Source organism: Lynx canadensis, chromosome D1 (genome assembly GCF_007474595.2).
Source record: "Lynx canadensis isolate LIC74 chromosome D1, mLynCan4.pri.v2, whole genome shotgun sequence".
Classification (NCBI taxonomy): domain Eukaryota; kingdom Metazoa; phylum Chordata; class Mammalia; order Carnivora; family Felidae; genus Lynx; species Lynx canadensis.
Window position 1 is genome coordinate 33,378,842 of NC_044312.2, and position 24,994 is coordinate 33,403,835.

Below are 24,994 nucleotides of genomic sequence, written 5' to 3' on the forward strand. Positions count from 1 at the left end.
AATGCATAGTGCCATAGCTTATGTCTCAGCAAATGCTAGAGCAGGAGGCAGCTGACCACTGCAGTGTAAAGAGATGAGAAAGGATTGAATTAGGTTTGAGTTGCAGAAATACATGGAGAAAAAGATGATTTTGGAACTGTTGGGGAATGTTCATTCTTCTGGTGGGATGGTTAAGGATAGCAAGAACCAGTGGAGAGAGGGAGTGAAGGTAATGTCATCCAATCCAATCTCATATTAAATTTAGCCTCAGAGAGCCAGTCAACCAGGGATTAGAGGAAAATTGAAGGCTTTCTTATTTATGATAGATTCCAAAGGGAAGAGTGTCTCAGAAAAGACCCGAAGATTGGACAGGGATATATGTATACCTATCAACTAGCATGTTGAAATAGCAGAAATTGTCAGATGCAATCATAAAGAAATTATAACTATGTTCTCTCATTCTCTCACATGGCCCTAGGAAATCTGCAATTTTGACCTATTGTAAGTGGGAGTTCACTTATTCTCAAAATGTTTCTAGAGACTGCACTGCTGCAGGTCAATCCAATCAGCATCTCACTGTTTAGCTTTCTCAGTCATGAATAGGATACCAATACACCATGGCTACCAAACTCTAGGAGACATACTTAGTTCCAGAAGCCATTCTGCACTGGGCTTCAAGGAAATAAGTACCCTGATCCCTTCCATGGGTAGATGTTAGATGAAAATTCTCACAAAATCTTTTGTCATTTCCACCTCTTAGCCAAGTGATCCCAACTCCTTTTATAGGATGAGGGTGAGTGGTTAGCTCAAGGATGTAACGCTGGTTCTTGACCAGTCTTGAATGTTTTGCATTCAAAGTTTAGTGGTCTTGCACCAATGCTTTCATATGTGGTGTGATCAAAACATAACTTTTGTTATTTTTAATAATATATAGGCAAATGCATATGTAATTAGTTGACATTCAAATTCACATCAATTCTAGAGCTGCTTTTTAGTGTCTAAAATATTTGAAAAGTTTGCATGAAATGTTAGTCTAAGAACAATACTGCCTGGAAAGTTCTTGAATTTCCTTGAATTATATTTTTATGTCAAAGAGCTTGTGTATTCTTAAAGACTTAAATTTTAAAATTTGAAGTATATTTTATTTTCCAGAAGAAGACATCTATACTATTTTCTAGAGGAATAAGGAATGAAATACCACAGTGAGGAAACGATTTACATTGGAGATTGTGTATGTATGTTTAAGTTACTGAATGTCTATGAAATAAATCTGTGTGGGGAAATGTCATTTTGGGATTACATTTTTATGTTATGAGAGAGTAGGATGGAGAGAAATGAATAATTGACCCTTAGCATTTTCAGCAGATTCCACTGCTTTCTCCTGCAAGTGGATAACACGCCTAAATACTAAATGTCCACACTAAAGCTGCTTCTTGGCAGATGTGGATTATATTCTAAAGGGACACATAGAAAGAACATTGCTCAAATTGCTCATTTATTCTGCATCCCCTATGCATGTCTCAGTGCACTTCCACACTATTATCATGTAGAGGTTTACATAGCTCTCTATAATTACCCTTTTGCTGTTTCAGCCCTGAATGAATGTCGCTTTGAAAAAACTCCTATACAATTCAGCTTGAGTAAATTAGTTAATTGGGGTTGGAGTATTACTTGTCCAAAAAATAGCTTTTTGCTTTATAGAAGAGACACTATGAATTTCCTCTAATATCAAATATTTCCCAGGGTAGTGTTAAAAATTAAATTTAGACAAAATTGGTCCAAACAACACATTTTTAGTAGCCTGAGTTTCCTTAGGGGACACTAGGGTATATGCAGTATTGAGGTGATCAAAGTATCTTATCGACAATGGAGAAAGCTAGACAGGGAGAACACAAGCAGGTTTATTCCTGAACAAATATGAGGCTAGTCCTGTCTTTGAGGGCTTACAGAAGAAGTGGGATATTTAGGATATGCATCTTATGGGGTTTCTTTTCCTTTGGGTCTTCATCCTCTACCAGGATCACTTACTTTTAAAAGCATGTTCAGGTCTGGCAGCTTATCAGGATCTAATAACATTATATAAATAAATAAGCAAGATGAGACTGGGACATTAAGCCCCATAAAAGCAAGTAAAGTCTTGCTTTAGCATGAAAAATAGAGAAAAAACAAATGTTCTTTTGGGTTTCTTGAAAACAAGGACAATGTCCTCAGAAGTGGCCATTCAATAAATTGTGCTTAATAGAATGACTTAATCAAATGATGCACAGCAGAGTCTGACCTAACATTAGCCCTGTCTCTAAAGTATAGCATCAGTTTCTCAAAACATGAGTACTTGGAGGGCAGTGCCCACTCTTGTGTGACTTTTAGCCTATCCTTCCCCTCAGTGTCTCTAGTTCCTGTCAACTACCTTCAAGTATATAGGAAGGATTATATATCCACTTTGAGGTTAATAAATGATTGTCTATGATGATCAGATTAGAGTCATTTATTTGTAACATTATAAATGTCTGAGAAATTCCGTTGGTGCCATTTTGCTTTTGGAATTTAAGAATTATGTAAGACATAGGTGTACAATTTAGAAAAGAGTAGAAAACAGATATGTTAAAAAGATTTTTCACTATGGTACTAATTGGATATAGAAAATGGATATCTCTTTGTACAGAAATGAGATCACACTGTACATATTGTTTGTGTCTTGTTTTTTCTTTTGTGACAAACTATGAACATCTTTTTTGTGGCATGATTTTAGAAGTACTCTATTAATGTAATGCCTATCTCTTGTGCTCTACTCTAACCAAGATTAATCTTCAGATTTATTAAAAACTAAATTTGGTAGTTCCTTCCTGCTCCTAATTAATCACTACCATTTATTATCCCTCTGGGATCCAGCAAACAATGTCACTTCTGCATGAGATATAGAAAAGAAATGAGTTCACCTAAAGAGGGAAGTTAAGTTTTAAAATCCAGCTAAAAGTACATATGTAAAAGAATGGCAAAACCTCACAGGAAAGCTGAGTTTCAGCAAGAGCATGAGGCACCATGAAGAACATAGCACAGCTACCACGTTCCTCCTGCTCCAAGCCCCTGGTACAAATGCAGAGAGAGGCCTGGAGTTTGCTTTCTCCTCACACGGAGACAGATACCAAGAGTAGGAAAAAGGCAGCTCCTCCTGTCAATGACATTCATTCAGAGAGATTATTTGGATTTCAACAAATTAATTTCTGTGGTCTTAACAGTAAGCTCTGGTATAAATTTATGAAATCAGAGCCAGGGGTGCCCGGGAGAGACCTGGACTGTATCAACCACTGTACTGCTGGAGGCAGAGTTGCTCCTTAGGGACCTCTGGCCAAGGACTTTGTTTTTTTCCTCCAACTCCAGTGAGGAAGTGACCTCATTGATCATACTTTCCTTTAATAAATAGAGAATCTGATTTATTTTTAAAGTATGCATATCTGTGGTTTTCAATGTGTTCACGGGTTGTTCAGTCATCACCTATCTGATTATTTCATCACTCCAGAAACACCCAATAGCTAGCACTGTCCCTTCCCTTCTCTTCCCATCTAATCTCATTTCTGTCTCCATGGATTTGCCTTGTCTGGACAGTTCATATAAATGGAATAATAAAATTTGTGGTATTCCATGTCTGGCTTATTTCACTTAGCATAATGTTTTTAAGACTCATTCAGTATTGTCGCACATATCAGAACTTATTCCTTTTTATGGCTGAATAATATGCCATAGATACACCACATTTTGCTTTTCCATTCATTAGTTGATGGACATTTGGGTAGTTTCTACTTTTTAGCTATAATCAATCATGCTGTTATGCATCTTTGTGCACACATTTTATGTAAACATATAAATCCAATTCTCTGGGAAAATCTGATATGTTTATTTTTTTAAACAAAAATACAAAGATTTGGGAATTTTTTGTTTTCAATTTTTCCAAAAACCCAAGACTGCTCTAAAAATAGAGTCTACTGGGGCACCTGGGTGGCTCAGTTGGTTAAAAGTCCAACTTCAGTTCAGGTCATGCTCTCGAAGTCCTTTGGTTTGAGTCCTGCATGGGGCTCTTTGCTGACAGCTTGGAGCCTGGAACCTGCTTCACATTCTGTGTCTCCCTCTCTCTTTGCCCCTCTTGTGCTTGTGCTCTCTCTCTCTCTTTCAAAAATAAACATTAAAAAAATAAAATAGAGTCTACTGATAAAACATGGATTATTATTTCTTAGTGTAAGTGACATTATATCTGTGTGTGAATGAGCAATGGCATACCAAGAATTTGGTTGTTTTCTTCCCAACCCCCAGCTTTATTGAGGTATAGTTGACAGACAAAAGTGTATATATTTAAAGTGTACAATGTTATGATATGTGATATATGTGTACATTGTGAAATGATTACCTCAATCAAGTCAATTAACATTATCTATCACCTCACATTGTTAGCCCTCCCCTTTTTTTGGTCAAAGTGCTTTAAGATCTGCTCTCTGAACATAATTCAAGTATATAATATAATATTATGAACTCTAGTCACCATGCTGTATATTGGATCCTCAGAATTTATTCATCTTATAATTGAAACTTTGTACTGTTTCATCAACATCTCTCCATTTCTTCCACCCCCACCTACAGGCTTTGACACTCACCATCCTACTCTTTGATCCTGTGAGTTTTATTTCCTCTTCTTCCTCCTCCTCCTCTTCTTCTTTTTGTTATATTCCACATCCAATGGTACTATATAATATTTGTCTTACTGTATGTCTTATTTCATTTATAATAATGCCTTCCAGTTTCATCCATGTTGTCATAAATGGCAGGATTTCTTTCTTTTTTGCTGCTGCATAATATTCCAAAGTATATATACATTATGTTTTCTTTATCCATTCATCCACTGAGAGACACTTAGGTTGTTTCAACATTTTGGCTACTGTGAATAATGGTACTGTGAGTATGGGAATGCAGATATACTGATTTTGTTTCCTTCAAGATACTGAATTTTTTCCCTATGGATATGTACACATGGATATGATCCTGTGGATCACATTGTAGCTCTATTTTTAGGTTTTTTTTTCTTTTTTGAGGAATCTCCATATTGTGTTCCACAGTGCCTGTACTAATTTGTGTTCCCACCATCAGTATACAGGTTCCCCTTTTCTCAACATCCTTGCCAACACTTATCTCTTGTCTTTTTGATAATAGAAATTTGACTATTTTCTCCATGATGATCAGAGTGACCAACAGTCCCATGAAGAAGCCAGGCATGAGGAAAAAGCTAGGCCAAGAATTATTGCATTTTCCCCATCTCTGTGTGGTTTTGTTAAGTTTGTATCATTGGCTAAATAAAATTGAGCATATAGTAGGCATAGGACAGTATATGTCTCGTCCCACATCCAGTAACCTAGAATGCTGCTAGTGACATTCTTTCCTTTAAAATACTAAACATTATAATATGACACATGTTGGCTTGAGGAAGTTAGGAAACAGAGATGAGCATAAAAAGAAGTTAATTTATTTCCACATAAATTAGATACCATTGTTGATATTTCTTTTTACAAAACATGAAATCATATTAGCACAGTTTTTGTTCTGCTTTTTTCTCTAAGCAATGAGCTGTGTATATTTCGGATGCATTTGGTTAGAATTATCTACTAATATAGTACTTTTTTTTTATGTTTTGCTGTAACCAAATTTAATCATATTCAGGCTTCTTCACCCCCTTGAAGCAAAATTAGGGAGCAATTCTCTTTCTAGTTCAAAGCAGGCATTTTCATTCATTTTATGCTAGGATCAAACTGTGCTAGCCTTACATGAGGCAAATAGGACTAGGTCTCACCTAAAGGAATATGCTGACATTTGAAAATAAGAGTAGACCTGTCTGGAAATGGTAAGAGAAACTCAGGAGGAAATAGGAAACCAGGAAAAGAGAGTCTGGTTAGTTATCAGATGAAAAGAGGTAGTAAAAGGAAGTCTGCGGTTTCACTGTGGTGGTAGAAGTTACCTGAAGCTTGGAATTTGAAAGCTGAGAAAAAGGGAGTCTGTTGGAGCTTATGGTGTGGAATTCCCAGGCCCCACTAGCAACAGGGCACCCAGCTCTTGCCACCAACCTAAGGTTAATGGATGTTGTTGTTGGTGATCTGTTCAACAATTTATTTGTGATTGTGATTTTAACCAAATGTGATATGCTCTGTTTCAGAGGTAATATTTCACCATAAAAATATAAAACCATCTATAATACATATTTATCTGAGAGTAATTAAAAATATCCATGATCAAAATGAGATTAAATCCATTCATATGTCTCTTTGCTTGAAGAAGTGTGAAAGTATCTCTTTTTATAAAATGCGATGACAAATTCTTGCTATTGGTGTCCTGGTTTTTCCCATATTACTAATCTGTGGATATGCTTTCTGTGGCATAGTTTTGGGGGAGAACACTATTAATTTGGTGATGTCTCTACTTAACTGTCAGTTCCAATCTCAGCTAATCGAATTAAGACATTTTCAGGATAGAAGAAACAGTTCCCTGTCATGCCTCTGGTCAGCCACTACAATTTGATATGGCTTCAGAATCCAATAAAAAGCATTGGTTCTGCATAGAGAAAGAATGGGACCACCTAAAGGGGCGTGTGGAAGCTAGAAGAAACCAAACCCCAGCTGTAACTACAAGAAACTGTGGAAGAACATCAGAGAGCATTGAATACTTGAAAGGAGGGGTGGGGTGGGGAGTAGGACTTGCTCATTGGGAAAGAGAAATAGAAGGGAACAGGGCTTTCTGTTTAGTACTGAAGCCACGGGAATTTTTAAAATAAGGATGGCAAGATAGTTTATATGAACAGCTGGCACAGGGTGATTATTCTTTATTTACACCAGTCCCCACAGCTCCTGGTGTAGATGGTGCTGTGCATGTTCTGAAGTAGGGCATACTTTCTAAGCACTGTAAAGACTGATATATATTTAATAAGGTTATTTAACAATAACCAGTATTAGTTAATAGTAAGGAGGGTTGGTATGAAGTTCACTTTTGAAAGTATGATGTTACCTTCTAGATATTCAAAATGGCAGAAAGAATATGGGTTTATTTAAGAAAAAAATAGAAAACACAGATAGGAAAAAAGATAATAATTATTTATTATATTGTTACATAAAAGCACAGATATTTACCTTTGGCAGGTCGTACTGTGACCTTCAGATTTTTCCAAAATGAGAAGCTGTAGCACGCTGTTGATGGCCTCATTTTTGAGGTGCACAACTACTGTGGTGGTGTCCCCCCCCTCCCCGCTATTAATTAGACTTTTCAAGACATTTTTCTTTTCTGAATTGAACTGGCAGACATATTTTCACTTCTTGCCTCCAGCCAATCACTACAATTCACTTGCCATCATTTGTCACAAGTCATGCCAGCTATGTGTACACTGAAGAAAAGACTGCTCTATCTTCCAGGGTAATGCTGATGTTTTAAAGCCCAATTTGAGCATCTAAACAGGTAGAAGAACACTATAGTGAACAGAACACTGGAAAAAAGAGTCAGGTCAGGAAATATCGCAAATAAGAGGAATCTTGGGGCTCACTGAGTGTAGTGGGTTTTTACTCAAAGCCTAAAATCCCCTAAGCTGAAGAAAGAGTAGGTTTTTGGAGTAGTGCATGACAAAGTCATCATCCTATCCCCATTTTACCTAGTTTAGAAAGTTGTGTACCAACTTTGAGACTAATGGAACACTTACATTGGCTAGGATAATGGTAGTTTTAAGGTATTAGCTAACACAAAAGTTAAGATATTAGTTAAGATATGTTAGATAAAAGTTAAGATATATATGTTTATGAACCATAATAATCATAATAAACTTTAGGGAGCTGTTGGACTCAGTTTCAGTGTTACTAGAGGAAATGGCTTTCTCAAACACATCCTAGGACCAAAGTAATAATCAAAATCGCATCAAGTGTGGCAGTGGCACAGCAAAAATCTAACTTTGTATTTTTCCCCCAGTTCTGTTAAGATTCTGTCTGGCCAGTAAGTGTTGCAGGCCAGGTGTATACCCTGTAGGGAACCTAGGAGTAGGGAAAAGCCAAGCCAAGGTCGGCTGTGTCTGTTCCTGCTCTGTGTAGTTATCTTACTTTCACAGTTTCTGAATTCTTGGCTGGTAACTTGGGAAAATACAGCAGGGTGTTTATATGTGTGCGGTCTCTTCCTGCCAGTGTATAATCCACCTGAAGTCATCATTTCACCTTTTTAATGTTTATAATAACACAAATTACAGGTTTACTTAAGAAAAAAATGATAAACCAGGAAATACTGATTAACAAATAAAAAACTTATTTATGGTGACTCAAATGAAAGATAGTGATATAAATATATTTTCACAAATGGAATCATCGTGTATATACTGTTTATATCATGCTTTTTCTCAATAATGGACTGATAATATATCCCTGGCATCATTTGAATTGAACTCAAAACTGTGTGCTGTTTCTTTTGCCATTCTTTAATGAATATTACCCACTGTAAAGTTTTATTTTCCTGTTAAGGCAGTTCTTATTCCGTTTCCCATCCTATGAAAGGCAATAACACCCACTGAAGATTGAAAAAAAGATGTTAGAGAAGAAATTGGGTGCTCTAGAACTGAGTTCTTGTGAAAAGTACATAGAAAGAATAGCAGAATAATGGATGGAAAATAGAATGCTATAATATTCCGTTTTTTTTCTGCAGCAGGAAAGAGGGGCAGAAAAAAGAGACAGGGCTTTTCCTGTGGTAGTGAAATTTATTCAAATTTCAGACAATGCAAAAGCTGCAGTGAGTGAGTGCATCACAGAGGAGCACACAGCAGAGGTTTTCCTCTCTGTCTAAAATAATATTGGGTCACCAGCCAAAAGTTAACAAACACTCATGGACGGTTATGATGAACAATGTGTTCAGTAGGTCATTTACTCTTTTTTAAAAATTTTGTTTGCTTATTTATTTTTAATTTATATCCAAGTTAGTGAGCATATAGTGCAATAATGATTTCAGGAGTAGATTCTAGTGATTTATCCTCTATATATAAGACACAGTGCTCATCTCAACAAGTGTTTTCTTTAATGCCCCTTACCCATTTAGCCTATCCCCCCCCACCTATCCAGTAACCCTCAATTTCTTCTGTGTATTTAAGAGTCTCTTATGTTTTGTCCCTCTCTTTGTTTTTATATTATTTTTGCTTATATTATTTTTGTTTCCCTTCTCTTAAGATCATCTGTTTTGTATCTTAAATTCCATATACGAGTGAAGTCATATATTTGTCTTTCTCTGACTGACTAGTTTTGCTTAGCATAACACCCTCTAGTTTCATCCATGTAGTTGCAAATGGCAAGACTTCATTCCTTTTGATTGCTGAGTAATACTCCAGAGAGTGTCAGTGTGTGTGTGTGTGTGTGTGTGTGTGTGTGCATGTGTGTGTGTATACCACATCTTCTTTATCCAATCATGAGTTGGTGGACATTTGGGCTTTTTCCACTCTTTACATACTTTGGCTATTGTCAATAGTACTGCTATAAACATTGGGGTACATGTACCCCTTCAAAACAGCACACCTGTATCCTTTGGATAAATACCTAGTAGTGCAGTTGCTGGGTCTTAGGTGAGTTTTATTTTTAATTTTTTGAGGAATCTCCATACTGTTTTGCAGAGTGACTGATCCAGTTTGCATTCCAACCAGCAATATAAAAAAAAGAGAGAGAGAGAGAGGCTCTCTCTTTGCATCCTTGCCAACATCTGTTGTTGTCTGAGTTGTTACTTTTAGCAATTCTGACTGGTGTGAGGTTGTATCTCATTATGGTTTTAATTTGTATTTATATGATTATGAATGATGTTAAGCATCTTTTCATGTGTCTGTTAGCCATCTGGATGTCTTCTTTGGAAAAATGAGTATTCATATCTTTTGACCATTTCTTCACTGGATTATTTGTTTTTTTTTATGTGTTGAGTTTGATAAGTTCTTTATAGATTTTGGATACAAACGCTTTATCTGATATGTCATTTGCAAATATCTTCTCCCATTCCATTGGTTGCCTTTTAGTTTTGCAGATTGTTTCCTTCGCTGTGCAGAAGTTTCTATCTTGATGAGGTCCCAATAGTTCATTTTTGCTTTGTTTACCTTGCCTCTGGAGATGTGTTGAATAAGAAGTTTCTGCAGCCAAGGTCAAAGAGGTTTTTGCCTGATTTCTTCTGTAGGATTTTGATGGCTTCCTATCATACGTTTACCCATTTTTCATCCATTTTGAGTTTCTTTTTGTGTATGGTGTAAGAAAGTGGTCCAGTTCATTCTTCCGCATGTTGCTGTCCAGTTTCCCCAGCACCATTCACCAAAGAGACTGTCTTTATTCCATTGGATATTCTTTCCTGCTTTGTCAAAGATTAGTTGACCTTATGTTTGTGGGTCCATTTCAGGGTTCTGTATTCTGTTCCATTGATCTGAGTGTGTGTTTTTGTGCCAGTACCATACTGTCTTGATGATTACAGCTTTGTAATACATCTTGAAGTCCAAGATTGTGAAGCCTCCAGCTTCAGTTTTCTTTTTCAGGAATGCTTTGGCTATTTGGGGTCTGTTCTGGGTCCATAAAAATTTTAGGATTGTTTGTTCTAGCTGTGAAGAATGCTGGTGTTATTTTGTTAAGAATTGCATTGAATATGTTGATTTGCTTTATTTTAACAATATTTGTTCTTCCAATCCATGAGCATGGAATGTTTTTTCATTTTTTGTGTATCTTCTTCAATTTCTTTCATAAGCTTTTCATAGTTTTCAGTGTATAGATTTTTCACCTCTTTGGTTAAGTTTATTCTTGGGTATTTCATGGTTTTTGGTGCAATTGTAAATGGGATCGTTTCCTTGATTTTTCTGTTGCTTCATTATTGGTGTATAGAAATGCAACTGATTTCTGTGCATTGATTTTATATCCTGTGACTTTGCTGAATTCATGGATCAGTTTTGGCTATTTTTTGGTGGAATCTTTTGGGTTTTCCATATAGAGTATCATGTCATCTGCGAAGAGTGAAAGTTTGACTTCCTCCTTGCCAATATGGATACCTTTTATTCCTTTGTGTCATCTGATTGCTGAGGCTAGGACTTCCAATAATATGTTGAATAACAGTGGTGAGAGTAGACATCCCTGTCTTGTTCCTGACCTTAAGGGGAAAGCTCTCAGTTTTTTCCCATTGATGATGATATTACTGGTGAGTCTTTCATATATGGCTTTTAAGATATTGAGGTATGATCCTTCTATCCCTACTTTCTTGAGGGTTTTTATCAAGCAAGGATGCTGGAGGGGCGCCTGGGTGGCTCAGTCAGTTAAGTGTTTGATTTTTGCTCAGGTCATGATCTCGCTGTCCCTGAGTTTGAGCCCCACGCTGGGCTCTGTGCTAACAACTCAGAGCCTGGAACCTGCTTTGGATTCTGTGTCCCGCCCACCTGTTTCTCTACCTCTCCCCCACTCATGCTCTGTCTCACTCTGTCTCTCAAAAATAAATAAATGTTAAAAAAATTTAAAGATGGATGCCGTGTTTTGTCAAATGCTTTCTCTGCACCTATTGAGAGGATCATGAGGTTCTTGTCCTTTCTTTAAATTTTTTTAATTTTTTTTTTTTGAGAAAGAAAGAGACAAAGCATGAGGGGGAGAGGGACAGAGAGTGGGAGACACAGAACCAGAAGCAGGCTCCGGGCTCCGAGCTATCAGCACAGAGCCAGATGCGGGGCTCGAACCAACAGACTGTGAGATCATGACCTGAGCTGAAGTCGGAGGCTCAACCGACTGAGCCACCCAGGTGCCCCTTGTCCTTTATTTTATTGATGTGATGTATTACACTGATTGATTTGCAGATATTGAACAAGCCCTGTATCCCAGGTATAAATCCCACTTGGTCGTGATGAATAATTGTTTTAATGTATTGTTGATCTGGTTGGTTAGTATCTTCTTGAGGATTTTTGCATCCATGTTCATCAGGGAAATTGGTCTGTAGTTCTCCTTTTTAGTGGGACCTTTGGTTTTGGAATCAAGGTAATACTGGCTTCATAGAATGAATTTGGAAGTTTTCCCTCCATTTCTAATTTTTGGAACAGCTTCAAAAGAATGGGTGTTAACTCTTCTTTAAATGTTTGGTAGAATTCCCCTGGAAAGCTATTTGGCCCTGGACTCTTGTTTTTGGGAATATGTTTTTTAATGTTTATTTATTTTTGAGAGAGAGAGACAAAGTGTGAGCAGGGAAGGGGCAGAAAGGGAGGGAGACACAGAATCCGACACAGGCTCCAGGCTCTGAGCCATCAGCACAGAGCCTGATGTGGGACTTGAACCCATGAACTGTGAGATCATGACCTAAGTTGAAGTCTGACAATCAACTGTCTGAGCCACCCAGGCATCCCTGGGAGATTTTTTTTTAATTTGTTTAATTTTGAGAGAGGGATAGAGCATGAGTGGGGATGAGACAGAGAGAGAGGGAGACACAGAATTCGAAACACACTACAGGCTCCAAACTGTCAGCACAGAGTTGGATGAGAGGCTCAAACTCACAAACTGTGAGATCATGACCTGTGCTGAAGTTGGACACTTAACCAACTGAGCCACCCAGGCACCCTGGGAGAGTTTTCATTACTAATTCAATTCCTTTACTAGCTATGGATCTGTTCAAATTTTCTATTTCTTCTTGTTTCAGTTTTGGTAGTTTACATGTTTTAGGAATTTGTCCATTTCTTCCAGGTTGCCCAATTTATTGATGTATAATTGTTTATACTATTGTCTTATTATTGTTTGTGTTTCTTCAATATTGATTGTGATCTCTTTTTTTTCATTCTTGATTTTACTTATTTGGGTCCTTCCCTTTTTCTTTTTGATCAAACTGACTAGGGGTTTTTCGATTTTTTTCTCTTTCCAAAGAACCTGGTTTCATAGCTCTGTTCTAATGTATTTTTGTTGTTGTTGTTGTTTGTTTTTTGTTTTTGTTTTGTTTTGTTTTTTTGTTTTTTGGTTTCAATACCATTGATTTCTGCTCTAACCTTTATTATTTCCTGTCTTCTGCTGGTGTTTGGTTTTATTTGCTGTTCTTTTTGCAGCTGTTTAAAGTGTAAGGTTAGGCTGTGTATCTGAGACCTTTCTTTTTTCTTTAGGAAGACCTGGATTGCTATATACTTCCCTCTTAAACCAGAGGTTGCTGCATCCAGAGGTTTTGGGCTGTGGTGTTGTCATTTTCATTGACTTCCATGTCAATGAACTTCCATGACTTTTTAATTTCTTCTTTAACTTCTTGGTTAGTCCATTCATTTTTTAGTAGGATGTTCTTTAGTCTCCAAATTTTTTCCTGTGGTTAATTTCGAGTTTCATAGCATTGTGGTCTGAAAATATGCACAGTATAATCTTGATCTTTTTATACTTGTTGAGAGCTGATTTGTGTTTCAGTATGTGTTCCCTTCTGGAGAATGTTCCATGTGCACTCAAGAAGAATGTGTATTCTGCTGCTTTAGGATGAAATGTTCCGAATATATCTGTTAAGTCCATCTAGTCCAGTATGTCATTCAAAGCTATTGTTTCCTTGTTAATTTTCTGTTTAGGTGGGCTTTCCGTTGTTGTAAGTGGGATGTTGAAGTCCCCTACTATTATGGTATTATTATCAATCGTTTCTGTATGTTCGTGATTAATTGATTTATATATTTGGATGCTTTCATGTTTGGAACAAAATTGTTTACAATTGTTAGATGGTGGATAGACCCCTTATTTATGATATAATGCCCTTTACATCTCTTGTTACCATCTTTCTTTTAAAATCTAGATTGTCTTATATAAGTATGGCTGCTCTGACTTTCTTTTGGAAAGTAAGTCATTTATTTTTTATTTTATTTTTTTAATTAAAAAAAATTACATCCAAATTAGCATATAGTGCAACAATGATTTCAGGAGTAGATTCCTTAATGCCCCTTACCCATTTAGCCCATCACCCTTCCCACTTACCCTCCAGTAACCCTCTGTTTGTTCTCCATATTTATGAGTCTCTTATGTTTTATCCCCCTCCCTGTTTTTATATTATTTTTGTTTCCCTTCCCTTATGTTCATCTGTTTTGTCTCAAAGTCCTCCTATGAGTGAAGTCATATGATATTTGTCTTCCTCTGACTGACTAATTTCAGTAAGTCATTTATTTTTAATCCCACAATGAATTAATTTAAAATTTTTAAGACTATACAAAAATACGTATTTTGAGAATAAATGTAATGAAGGAAGCCATTACTCTATATGCTGTTCACTTAAGGTAACACTATTCTTTATTTCTTTTTCAAAACTGGGTTCATTGTATATTCTAGTTTTTAGCTTCTTTTCTCCTCTTATCAATATATCTTTTTCAGTTGCACAGTGACTTGTTTTCCTATTTGATCCAAAACGTGGTAATCCAGAGAAGGTCTTGATTCCTTGATTTACTGTCTTAATTGTTCAATTCTTCCTTCAATTCTGTGAGATACCCCAGGATCATTTCAATAAAATCTTCCTTCCACTTAAGTTAGGGAGCCTGTTTTTGGTGTTTGATACCAAGAACATCTTAAACAGAATACATAAGTATTATGGGAAATATGAAGAGAAACAGGAATATACTCTGATGTAGTAAAAGGTGTTGCTCTCCAATGGGCAAGTTTAAGTTTAAAGAAACAAAAACAAAAACATTCATTTGAAACTGCATGAACAAGAGACAAAAACTTACAGAGAAATAGAGTGCCATTAAAAAGAGAATTATACCTTGCTGTAGCAAGAAAAGATATTAGAAACTTATGGACTTGGCAATTTCATTAACTTAATAAATGTTGTTCAGGGCCTGGAAATATTTCCAACAAACAAACGTAAAAGATGAGATTTTGGGATGAGTATATTGTCTAGGACTCACTAATTTTGGTGTAAGAAGAACCAAGAATCAAACAGTAACCCTAGTTTAGAAACTCTCTGAGGATTCTCCAGCTGGAAGAATCTACAATGTGGGACATTTATTGGGTTAAATGCCAGGGAGGAGGCAGGGCACTGACCAATATAGTAATAAAGAAGGCAAGATTGAGAATTGTTTCCTCAAAAAAGATTTTTTAAACTTTTTGTATTTTGCAAATATTTTAAATTAAGCATGAAAATTACACACTTTTGGGGCGCTTGGGTGGCTTAGTCAGTTAAGTGTCTGACTTTTGATATCAGCTCACATCATGATCTCGTGATTATGAGATGGAGCCATGTGTCAGGCTCCATGATGAGTGTGGAGCCTGCTTAGGATTCTCTCTCTTTCTGTCTCTCATTTTGTCCCTGTTCCCTACTTGCATGCTTTCTCTCACTCAAAATAAAGAAATAAACATTAAAAAATACACACCTTTTATTAAAATTTAAAAGCTCACTAAAAATTTAGTTAACAGTTGCCACTTCAGAAGGAAGATCTTGTAAACATATCAGCTTTTTGTAGATGACTTGTCATATTTTTCACTTATTTTTTTTTTTACTCACTCAATCTGTTAAAGATACAGGGAGACCATTTTGAATTAAACTAATATTTATAGGCAAATAAAAGTGGATGTATTAAGTCTCTAGGTTGAGTTCATTTTCTATTAAGACACACAAAAAAATTTCCAGGGGGAAAAGAGACCATATGTAGATTCTTTTACATTTTGTGTATGGGCTATAAACCTAAATTTACCCATTTAATTGCCTTGGAATTCAAGTGTGACTGCCTGTGTTTGGTCTGTGCCCTATTCTATCAAGTTTTAAGCTTGCTACTATATTTACTGCCTATAAATGTTCAGAGTTTACTAGGGCACTAATGGATTTTTTTGAAATGTTTATTTATTTTTGAAACAGAGAGAGAGAGCATGAGCAGGGGAGGGGCAGAGAGAGATGGAGACACAGAATTTGAAGCAGGCTCCAGGCTCTGAAAGTCAGCACAGAGCCCAACGTGGGGCTCAGGCTCATGAACCATGAGATCATGACCTGAGCTCAACCAACTAAGCCACCCAGGTGCCCCAGGGCACTAATGGATCTTGATCAGTGGTCTCAATTCTCCAAACTCCTCAGTCATTATGTTGTATACTTTTAGAAATAGATATTTATCTTTTCTAGTTGTTGTAAAGGTCAGTACATCGATGGGCAATAGGAAGTCATTAAGAAGTTTAGATAGACTTCTGTCAGTCTGCTTTTCAGGAGCAATTACCATTATTGGGCCCAATTCTACTGGTAGTATAGAGAGTTACACTAGTTTTAGAAGAGCAGTTGAATAGATAGTTACATGTCTGTGGAGTTTGCATTTACTTCTCTTTTTCATCTAAGACATTAATAAAGAGTAATGAATCTAGTGACTTCCTTTGAATGTATTAACTATGAAAAGAAGACAAGACAGTTGAATGGTCACTGGAGCCTCTTTGAAACCATGCTAGGGAAAAGGAATAGGAGGTAGAAAAAGGAATGGGGAAGGGAAAAGTGTAAAGATGGAGGAACTGATTTATTTTATTTTATTTTTTAGGCAGTGTCCCCCAGATAAACCTGAGAAAAGGGAAAAGGGGCTTTCATTCCCAAGAGCAATATTATTTGTAGTTTAAGTTAATTAAAGCCATATCAGAAATTGACTATGCTTTATAAACATTCTTTGGTATGGTTTTGTGGATTTTCTTTTACTTTACAATTTATGTTCCATTTGAAAAGTTCCAACCTTGTCTTGGCTGAGGTAAAAGGAAAGGATGACTTACCTTCCTTCAAGCTTTATGATTTTAAACAGTGTAGGTCAAATCTGCTAGGAGATTCAAGGGCCTCATTTAGGAATCAGGGTAAAGAGAAAAGCTCAGAGATTAGATTGTTTAATGCAAGAACAGATTTTAAGGCAAGAAACAAGACGGAAATTGAGTAAAAGGACCAATTTTCCCTGAAAATAGTGTTGGGGTTCCCAGAACTTTTTATCAGGTGCTAAATTCCAACTTACTGTGTTCTGTTGTGCACGAAATTACTTTTAGAGCAGATTTATGGCCTTGTGTGAAGTTGCTTCTATGGATCATCTCTGGCAGGAGGTAGCATGGTCCGTATCGTTATTTAGCTCCACAGCATTTATGAGGTCAACTCCATCCTCAACACAGTTAATTATCAGTATACTTTGCTCTATAGTTAATTGACATAAAAAAATTCTACCTCAAGTGCTGCTGAAGAAATATAAACAGTTTCCAGATAGCTAACAAAAACTCTGAGGAGTACCAGAAGGACATGCTCTACACATAAATAGAAACTTAAAATCCTTTTCTGCATTATCATTGCATCAAAGAATAATTTCTTTGAACATTATCTTTGGCTTCCTATAGAACTGCTTTTATTGAATTAACTGTTTTCCTTAAGGTGCTGGCTGTGTAGTGTGTATGTTGGCATAATCAGATCAGATATGTTCTTTCTGAATAAAAGATAATAACTGGTTAGTTTGATTGATTCAGGCCTTTTGCCTCAATCCTTTTTGCCATGCGAGGAGGGGGTAATGAACCAAGCTTTTTCTGGCACAAGAACATTGGGTTGACATCATTTCAAACTCTTTCCAAGTACTTACACTTTTCTTTGGGTTTAGGACCTGGGCTGCTCTTTATGGCCCATAGATATGCAGTACTTCCCCTCTTCAGCAGTCTCTGGTCCCCAGGCAAAGAAGCCTGCTAAGAAAAGTTATCAAGGGGTGCCTGGGTGGCTCAGTCGTTTGAGCGACCGACTTCGGCTCAGGTCATGATCTCACAGCTGGTGAGTTCGAGCCCTGTGTCAGGCTCTGTGCTGACAGCTCAGAGCCTGGAGCCTGCTTCAGATTCTGTGTCTCCCTCTCTCTCTGCCCCTAACCGACTCACATTCTGCTCTGTCTCTCTCAAAAATAAATAAACATTTAAAAAAAGAAAAAAAAAGTTATCAAAGCTTAGAAATAGGCAAAATGATGATTATATGTCATTTCACTATCATTCTGGAATGTTATCTATCAGGTTTACTGAATAATTATCTAACTCTCTAGAGAAATATACATTTGTTTGATTTACTATTTGCTATTAATTAGAGCCTGAACTCTGTATAGTTAGAAGACTGATAAATTACAAATGATTTTTACCAGTAGAAATGTAATGTGTTGTTTCCAGTAGGAGAAAAAAACCACCAAGAGATTATGGTTTTATTGCCCTCTAGGACATCAACAAGTTTTCAAAAATCTAATTTATAGACTTGTTTCATCACTACATTCCTGACTGACTGTATAAACCTCTGTTCTGCAAGTGCTCTTTGAACCAGCTTCCCACCCTGTTGGTTCCATCATTAATGAGTTATATTTTTGACACATGGTCTTTTTAGTCTCTCTTCTAAAGAGCTCTCTTCTTGGATCTCTGTAAGCCATATCCTTGCTTGTGATGATTTTTATGAAAGGCAAAATGGTGTCATGGGCAGTTTTAGAGTTTTAGAGTCAGATTTAAGCTGAAATCATTGCTTTCTGACATAATAGCATTGCTATCTTGAACAGATCACTTAACTTCTCTGGTCATATTTTCCTCTAAGATAAAATGAATTACATGTGTTCCCACAATTAAAATTTTCAGTTTCTTCTTCAAAGTCCTCTTCTGAAATTCTGATTGCAACATTTAAGAGCTTCTTATTCCCAATTAACTTTTAAGTCAGAAATTCAAATGTGCAAAATTCTTTTCTCCTAGTTCATTGCTTGGTTATAGAACAGCAATAGTAGGTTATGCTGAAAAAAAAAAAAAACTCAAATATCCTTCACAAAGCAGGTTCATAAACTCCAAGGATACAAGGTCACCAGGCAATCTTTCAGTCACTTTCAGTTCCATTTAGAAGCATCTGTTGCTTCGTTACAGTTTAAACCTAAGGATCTAACAATTCAGGGGGCTGACATTTAACTTTAAAATAAAGAGAGCTTATAGGTGAAAAAATTATTACAACTTGTGCCAAAGTCCACTGCAAAAATACCAGATGAGGTTGATTCCTGGTGCTGTGATATCATCTTCAAGGACAGGTATTGGCAGATGGTGTTGTCTCAAAGAATTACACAAAAATGAGACTCTCTAATAAATTATTTTTCCCTGTTCCTATGGGCTATAAAACCCTGATTTTAAAGTTTCCTTATTTAAAATCCCTCCAGTAAGGGATATTTCATCATGTTTGTGAGCTTAAAAGTCTGTTTCTATTTTAGATTGTTTACATTAACACCAAAATGTATTTTAATAATGCTCTTTTATAGATATTGGCATGGTGTTATCCTGATAACATTTCTAACTTTAGTTTACCTGTTTTCATTTTATTGAGTGATTTAAAAATTACACTGCAAAGCAGAATAATAATAAGCATTTCCAGTGACTTCCTTATACTACCACAATAGCTGATGATTCCTGCACTTAGGGCATATGTGAATGATGTATCCATTTTTACATTTTACTAGTTTGTTTTAACTAGACAGAAGTTAGAATCATAAGCAACAAAATCAATGGTGAAATAAGTCACAAGTCCTACTCATAGTCAAGGGGAGAGGATTAAACAGGGGCATGAATGAGGTGTGGATTTCTCGGGGCCATTTTAGAATTTACTCACTAATATTCATAAACAAAAAGTGTCACAAAGTATTTAACCTATGATTAAATACAGAGATATAATATTTTCCAATGAAATCCTTGCATCTAAAATATAAGAATTTTTTTTCTGGTATTTCAACTTAGCAACTATGTTAACTTAGATTTTGTTTTTTTTCCCATATAAAAATGATTTGCTCAAGCTGTAAATATCATTGGAAATAACTATTTTTTATTATAAAATTTTAGCTGAAGATCTTAAAAATAGCCCCCTTTTTCCAGTGGCAGTAGCTTTATGTAGGTATATTAACTCTCACTTATTAATATTGACTCATCTGTACCCAGTTTGTGCCAATGAAAATACTAGTCTCAGAGTTGTTCTACCATGCATTTCTAGATAAATTAAATATATATTGCACTGTGTTTACTTTTAAAAGCTGTCTTAGGGATTTTACATTTCATGAAGTTCTCGTGTATATGGTTAAGTTGGTTCATTTAAGATGGCATTTGAATCAATTGTTGCATAAAAGATGGTGTTTTATACTAGTGTTATTAAGAAAATGATTTACATATATGTGATGAATCACTAAATAGTACTCCTGAAACCAATACTACCTTATATGTTAATTAAATAGAATTAAATAAAAACTTGAAAAAAATGATTTACATAGAGAGGAGTCTGGAATTTGTAACAGGACAGTCCCCAGTCTTTATTAACTCTTATTTAATCACATTACAAATCTAAATGTTTTAATTTTAGTATAGTGTACTATAGACTGGGGACTAGTAGCCGTGGAAACTTGGGAGCTTTGGTTGTGTATGTCAAAGGTGCAGGAGCACCTAAGTGGAATCATGATCTACATTATAAATACATCACCATAGAGACAGAATTGTGGAATCAAGAAAGCACAGAGTGTCACAGCTGAAAACTTTTAGGTCTTCTAGCCCAACCTTGGGTTTTTTATTCAAAGTTTTTATTTGAACAATTTCATATCTTATGAAATTGCAGGGGCGCCTGGGTGGCGCAGTCGGTTAAGCGTCCGACTTCAGCCAGGTCACGATCTCGCGGTCCGTGAGTTCGAACCCCGCGTCAGGCTCTGGGCTGATGGCTCAGAGCCTGGAGCCTGTTTCCGATTCTGTGTCTCCCTCTCTCTCTGCCCCTCCCCCGTTCATGCTCTGTCTCTCTCTGTCCCAAAAATAAATAAACGTTGAAAAAAAAATTAAAAAAAAAATTGCAGAAGATCCACTGAAATTTACTTATTATAATAGTGAGTCAGATTTGTTAACCTTCAATCGAAAGAATTGTGTGCATTTTTTTTTTTTGAGAAATGGTAAGATTTTATCCACTTCACAATCAGATCTTGTTTTGTTGCTAGATGACTTCCACTTGGTCAAGCCAATAGCATTTAACTTTTAAATAAGAACTTGAAGTATTATATTTAAACCAGAAATCATATAATCAATCACACCATATTAAAAATAGCTATTATAAACGATTGACTTCAACTATCTGCCTATTTCTCACTTTCCAAACATTTTCCAAAAAATAAAAATTGTATTAGTTAAATGTAGTACACAGATACAACAAAGAATAGCTTGTAATAGCTTGTAACATTTTTTTTTACGTTTATAACTTCTACCTCACAGAATATAGTTCCTTCTCACTTCTTTCCAAGAGTTCCATGCAAAGTAGGGGGAAACAGTCTATTGTTCCAGATTCTGTAGTATGGAGGGGAGTGCAAAGAAGCACATCAGAAGAATACAGAGCTTTGGGGTTTTTTAATTTAGTTTTTGCTGATTTTTAAAAATTACAATCATAATATAGATACATTTAAAAATTGAGTATTTTTTTATCTTTATACAATTAAATGGTAATTCCCTCCCTCCCCCTGTCTTCCCTACTAACACTGTAAGCAGTTTGGCATGTATCTCCTAGTCAGTTTATGTGTGTATACATATATGTGAAATGTTATTTTAAAAAATTAGATCATATGTACAAAATATTCCATTCCTTTTTCCCAAATTCAATAATATATCTTGTTGGTAGATCAACAGCTCTCTCATTCTTTGAAATGATGACATGATAATCCGTGGTATGGATGTATAATAATTTAACTCTTTTTCTAACTCATTGATGGATATTCAGAATGTCTCAGCTTTTCTTTATTATATTATATGTGTTTCTTTTTATTTAATGTAATCTTCCTTAAAACAAGTTATTCAAGAGTATTCAGTGTGTAACTTCACATTACTCTGGTTGAGAATAAATTAATTTGTTAACAAAATATCCCTTTCGTGGCTGCCATGTTCTGAGAAAACATTGCTAAGTACTTAGGGATCAAAGAAGTATAATACAGAGGTTTACCCTTAAAGGCCTTATATAACAGAGTGCTGTAAAGAGTGATGCATCCAAGATCTTGAGCTTAATTATTTTAATCTCATGTTTTGGTTTAGAAGTTCTATGCAGTGCTATCTCCCTGAAAAGATTATTTGACTAGATAAAAATCATTCTATGATTATTGGTTATCTATTGTTAGTTATCACATTACCAAAATTTACCAGCTTAAAACACATTTATGATATAATGAGAGATAGAAGCCAAAAAATGTTCACCTTTAGCCTAGAAGGCTGACCTATAGCCTGCATAGTTTCAATAAAGATCAAATATATGCTGGCTCCTACAATCCTTATAGGGTCTCCTGACTGCCTGACATCTCGCTGATAGTTAATGTTGAACTGAATGATAGACACCAAAGAAATCTTGTGAAAGTAGTTTTATGAGTAGAAATTTGAAGAAAACATTTATGATCTAATACTTCCTGCATGTTTCCTTCCCCTTAAACACTAAGCATGTAACTACCTGCTTCTTATGGCAAAAGTGCATCTCTTTCTACCCTTGGGTCCTGTCCCCTTGCTTATTATAATAAAAACACCTTTTTTGCACCAAGTGTCCCAAGAATTCTTTCTTGACAGTTCACTTGAGACCTCACATCACTGTACACATTCTGCAAGTGAGGAACCTGCACATGTCTTACCTTGGTTCTCAGCTTTGAGGCCTCTCATGAGGCTACAGTCAAGATTTTAACCCAGTCTTACCTGAGGTTTGAATAAGAAAGGATCTGATTCTAAGCTCATGTGTTTGTTAGTAGAATTAAGTTCCTTGTGAACTGTCAGACTGAAGGACTACTCTCTTTTCCAGATGCTGTTTGGAGGTCACCCTCAGTTCCTTGTCACACTGTCTTCTCTGGTGGCTAATGAAGGGTAGCAAAAATATGCACACAAACACACACCCCTCACCCCATCCTATGCCATGTTAGCATAAGGATTATTCTGAGCTGAAGGCAATTGTAAAGGAGATACAAGAAAATCTTTCCTCCCTTCCCCATTTGCCTAAAAGAAGACCATAAATTTGTAAAGTTGTCCTCTCCTCTCCTCTCTACCAGTAAAGTTAGAAGTAAAAAACCATAAAGAATTCTAGACCTTTATCAACTCAAAAGTGGCACCAGAGAAACCTACATAACAAATCCTACTAACTAGCCCTTTTCTTCCATTAGTTCCTCCATGCATTTACCACCCACAATTTGCCACCTCTGGAAACTCTAATTCATCTTCCTCTATCTTGTCATTTCTCTAAAAAAAATATTATTCTTTTGTTAAAATGCTATATAAGCCCAAATTCTAACCACTCCCTTGAGTTACTTATCAGAGTGTTCCCATGTGTATGTACAATACACGTGTTAATAAACTTGTTTGTTTTTCTCTTGTTAATCTGTCTTTTGTCAGTGTAATTTATAGGGCTCCAGCTGGGAAACCTAGGAGAATATAGAGAATTTTTTTCTTTTCTCTACACTTATTTCATCAAAGCTGGCGTGAGAGAACCAATAAAGAATGTCTACTAGCAGAACAGAAATTACAATCTTATGTAATGAAATCACAGAATGATATTCTGTTATCTTTGCTACATTCCAGTGGTTAGAAACAAGTCACAGGTCCTGTTCTTACTCAACAGAAGGGAATTACACAGGGGCATGAGTACTAAGAACTGGGGATCACAACTGTGAAGTAGGGACAGGGAAACTGATGAGTTTTAGAGCCAGCTTGCCACAATTCACAAACAAAAAGTGTCACAAAGCTTTATCTGTAATTACATTCTAGAGGTACAGATAACAGATATAATAGTTGTTCAGAAGCTAGAGAAAGCAATGTGCCAAAACAGATGAAAAACTATTTTTGTTGCTTAGCCTAAATTGCTTATTATGGACTTATTTCCATATCTGTAAAAACAGATAATTGGAGTAGAGGACACCTAAGGTCCTAAACCTCTATGGTTGCCAAAATACTTTGGTGAGCTTCAGTTTTCATAGCTATAACATTTCATTTATTATTATTATCTTTCTAGGTGAATTCAGTCACAGAATCTGCAAATAGAAGAACTCATCAACTTTGAGATATTCTCATTCCCAAAAGCTATTAAAAATATCCACAATATGACTAACAATAATTTTTTTTGTTTGGCATATGTAGGATGCTGATTTACTGTCATGTTTCAGAAAGTACTTCCCACTCTTTGTAAAACACAAACAGAACTCTGGGCAATGGAAAACCATGTCAGTGCAGGCTGCTGGCCTGGGTCTATGAGTACTGTTTAATAAGAGCTCTGTGCCAACTGAGAGTGAAGGGAAAAAATTAACTATTTTCTGGTCACTCAGAAAAAAGAATCACATTCTGATACAGATACTTCCCAGATACTCCCAAACTAAAGATTCAGAAAATGGATCCCAGTGAAATTTAATGGACCATACATAAGTGGAATCATAACCAGGAGATTCACTAGACACCAATATAAAGCCACAACATTTGAATTAAAAAGGTGGCAAAGACAAAGAACATGCTTCGCATTGGCAAGTTCTGAAAAGTGAGAAACATTAGATTTTATCAAAAACAATAGAAGAAACTGCTTGCACAATGTCTGAATAAGCAAGTGGAACAAAGTCTACCTAAAAAGAGAGCAAAACCAAATTGAAATTATCCCACTGTGGTATAAATCCCTCTGTGCATTCTTTTTGGATGCATTCTTAAACTTGGAACTGGTAATAAAGAATGTATAAAAATAATTTCTAAGAAACAAATTCCACTTTCAAACATCATTCTTTTACAAATTTAAAAATTTACAGTTTTCTTTTACAACTGCATGTCACTTTCTGAAAAGTCAAGTTGACCTTCCCATCATGTCAATCAAAGTAATTCTATCTTGAGTTTCAGATTTGATTGCATTCTCCTTGTTATGTTTCCTTAGTCATACCTCTGGATAATAAATCTGCAGTCTCTGTATGTGTGTGATTTTTGAACTTCCTTTTTCTTTTTCCCTTGAGTTCTGCTGTTCTGATTTATTGGAAGTATTTGAAATGACACCTTGAACTTTTGCAGTTGAAGAATGATTCTGCCTGAGTCTTCTCTAGGTGTCAGGAGAAGCCCAT